The sequence below is a fragment of the Beta vulgaris genome, chromosome 3 (assembly GCF_026745355.1).
Source record: "Beta vulgaris subsp. vulgaris cultivar EL10 chromosome 3, EL10.2, whole genome shotgun sequence".
Classification (NCBI taxonomy): Eukaryota; Viridiplantae; Streptophyta; class Magnoliopsida; order Caryophyllales; family Amaranthaceae; genus Beta; species Beta vulgaris.
This window is the reverse complement of record NC_079204.1, coordinates 29,877,452-29,881,208: the sequence shown is the minus strand read 5'-3', so window position 1 is coordinate 29,881,208 and position 3,757 is coordinate 29,877,452. Positions and strand designations below refer to the sequence as shown.

The following is a 3,757-nucleotide window of genomic DNA, read 5'->3' as shown; positions in this document are numbered from 1 at the left end:
TGGTGCGACGCCAAAGCCCTCGACGCAAATGACTCAGAAACGATCTGCGTCGTATGCGGAAACGACGCAAATGGTTCACCTATTTGCGTCGCACCTGTATACGGTGCGACGCAAGTGGATCTTGCCAGCCAAAATCACCAAGCTCAAAGGGTAATTTGCGTCGCACATCGCCTAGGGTGCGACGCAGATGAGTAATTTGCGTCGCACCTTGGGCAACGTGCGACGCAAATTGCAATTTTAAAAAAAAAAAAAATTTTTTTTATTAAAAAAAACTAACAAATGCCAGAAATTCTACACAAATTCCATCATGAATCAACAATAACGAATGCAGTAATTGAAAAGGAAATGAATACTGTACAAAAAACTAATAACAATACAAACTACAAAGGTAATGGACTATGGAGATGTAAGAGATAGAGGATTGAAAATCAAATAAAACTAATAACAATACTGTACAAAAATTCGACCAGATCTGGAAAAATAAAAACGAAAATGCTTCGAATTTTAGAACATATATATTACAATAATTCATAAAAACAAATCTATCAATAATAGTAAAAAAAATGTTGGAGCTTCCTTCACATCTTGATCTTCCTTCTCGTTGTTATACTTCGAACACATCTGGAATTCACGAAAATTAAAAAAACGAAAATTAAAAAAACAAAGATTTCAAACAACATCTGAAAAAATGACAAATTGCGGAAAATTAAAACAGGCGAATAACAAGAAAAAAAAAGAAGTTACCTGGAGATTTTAGGATGAAAAATGAGTTCTTCGAAAAATTCACGGAAATGAAAAAACGAGGTCTTCAAACAAGATCTGAATTCTGAAAAAAATGACAAATTACGAAAAATTAAAACAGGCGAATAAAAACAAGAAAAAGAAAAAGAAAAAAAATAAGTTACCTGAAGATTCGTTCGTTCGCTGAAGATTCGTTAGTTGTTCGAAGTGTTGTTGCTGTTGTTGGTGTCGTCGACGCTGAAGATCGCTCACTGAAGGTCATGGCGTCGAAGTTTCGATCGTCGGTTGATGTGAACTGAAGCAGATCGTCGGACGAAAGTGAGAGACAAAGAGAGGGACGAAAGTGAGAGAGAAAGTGAGAGAGAAAGAGAGGGAGGCGGGTTGAGAGGGACGAAAGGGAGAGAAAGAGATGGAGGCGGGTTGAGAGGGACGAAAGGGAGGCGGGTTGGTTTTGAGAAGCTTTAGGGTTTTGAGTAATGTTAAGAGGGGCGCTGGTTATGGGGTTAGAAATAAATTGGGCTTTTGGGCTGATCTGCGTCGGATGGCTAAGGGTCCGACGCAGATTACTTTGTTTTGTGCGTCGCACCATGACCTTCATGCGACGCACATAGATGATTTGCATCGCACAATACTTAGATACGACGCACATAGTTCGTCTTATGCGTCGATTCATTGTTACATGCGACGCAAATAGTATATTTGCATCGTTTCCGTGTTTGTGCGACGCAAATGGGCCGATGCAAATTGACCTTTTTCTACTAGTGAGTCATGCGTCACCTAGGAATGTGACTCTTCCAAAAATCCTGAGCCCATAATCTCACGCTTCAGAAGTTCGTTGGGATTGCTCATGCGGCAAGATGCAAATCTTGCCTTTGGTTCGTTGTCCAGACCGTGATCGACATTTGCTTCTCCTATCACATCCATCAGTCATCCGAGTTTTGCTTCCACCAGCACATTCATCGACCAACGGCACACTACTTCATTGGCGACTCTTTATCAGCTTTGCTTATTTATGTTTTTTAGGACATGTAAGAGCTCATAAAGCTACTTTAGGTTTTCTTTTGTTTTTTGTATGATTGTATTAATAATAGATTGTACTTTGTTTTTTTAATTAATACACGTTTTCTTAATGTAAAAAAGGTATAAAAAAATATAATCAATGTTACAATAAAATTTGCACATGTGAACTAAGACTAGTTGTTAAAATTGATGAGGAAGAGGGAGGATGATCAATAGATCAAAACATTAATTAGCTTTTTCACCAATTGTCAATTAGCTTTCTTGTTGATAATTTTCGATTTCATTAATAAGGCAAGAGATATATGCCTCGACTCAGATCGAGGTATTCCAACCTAAGGGAAGGAGACTTTTATAGCTTTTTCACCAATTGTCAATTAATTTTAAAGTAAAACATTGCTAAACTTGCATATGGTTAGGCTCTTCTCTAACAAAACTTTGTGAGAAGACCCATTTTTCACTCAGCTAAACGACCTGAATTAAGAGCCCTGTTCTACCCAATTTATTTTTAGTTCAGTTCAATTCAGTTCAGTTTAGTTCAATTCCAATCAGTTCAGTTTAATTCAATTCAGTTCCTAATTTATTTATTATCATTATTATTAGCTACTCCCTCCGTCCCATAATATAGTGCCTACTTCATTTCTGGTGGGTCAAACTTTAAAATCTTTGACCGAATATTCTCAATTATATATATAAAAAAAACATATTCACGTGGGATCTTGTTAGATTCGTCTCAATGTGTAGTTTCCTAATATCAAATTTTTATATTTTTTATTAATACGGAATTGAAGATATTAAAGGCCAAAGTTACATCTTAGAGACCGTGTAAAAAAGAAACAAGCACTATATTATGGGACAGAGGGAGTATAATTTAGTTCAGTTCAATTTAATTCAGTTCAGTTCAATTTAATTTAATGCAGTTCAATTGTTTTATGACAAATAGAACATGACCTAAATAAATAATTTAAAATAAACTTAAACTGTGTAAAAAAATAGAGTCTACATGAAATAGAAGGAAATCTTATTCTCCAATTATTTTGTTGCTTACGTATATATGCTAGCTAGAGGAATAATTTCAAAAAGATGTCAACCTAAACCAAGATGTGGTCCCCTACACTATAAGTCTATAAGTCTTTAATTTGATGCTAATTATAGCCCCAAATGTAAATTATTCATTATTGTACAGGAATTTAAAATAAGCAGCCTCTTTTAACCTCTTAGAGGCTTTACGAGGGAGGTTAACCGCTAAATATAGTAAACAGACGTGAGACTGAGGCAAATAGTGTGTGATTAGCAAACCGAAGAGACAAAAGAAGAGATGCCGCAAATGTAAGATTAATAATTTATAAATACATCAATCTTTTGATCTGTTGTTACCAATGACAATTCTTTCCTTCATAGATCTGACTTAAGCAACATGTTTTAACTTCTTCATAGTATCTCTTCTCTGACATATTCATGGCATACAATCTTTATAGAATCATACATTGTGCTATTTGATTATGAGAATTCTGATTAATCTTTTTCTAAAAGATGTAAGGAATATATGATTTTAATGTTAAGAACCTCTCCACACAAGAGGATACCTAATGAGTCCTAATTTAGGATCAAGCTCAATTATCAGCAATTACAATTATTGATAGACATTTATAACTAACATTTGCAATTCAATTTGTTACTCGATTTGTTTTGCCATAAATGTGTCATTTTTAAATATTCAAATGCAAGATTATACAAACGTCTTTTTATAATGTAAGTCATATTTCACGGTGCATTAATGAATAGAAAATTTTCTAATTCAACTAGGCATATTTTATTCTTTTTTTTTCATGCTTTAGACCAATATAGGAGCGAGCCTAGGTGAAAAATTAAGTATAACTTTTCAGGTTTCCTCAAGGTGAGATGCTCTATTTACCATCGACTTTACCCTCACAAAGTTGTCGGATCTAAGTTTCACATATTAAGGTGGCAAACCTTCTTAAGACACCAGAAATTCAGA

General features: G+C 34.6%; 1 long non-coding RNA gene across 1 annotated transcript; it reads right to left on the bottom strand.

The window, feature by feature from the left end:
- Positions 1-308: 308 nt before the first annotated feature.
- LOC104884107 (uncharacterized) lies at positions 309-1,274 on the bottom strand. The gene is made up of 2 exons (XR_007270426.2): positions 745-1,274; positions 309-621 (listed from the first exon to the last, which is right to left on the bottom strand). It is a non-coding gene; the product is annotated as an uncharacterized LOC104884107 (long non-coding RNA).
- Positions 1,275-3,757: the final 2,483 nt, after the last annotated feature.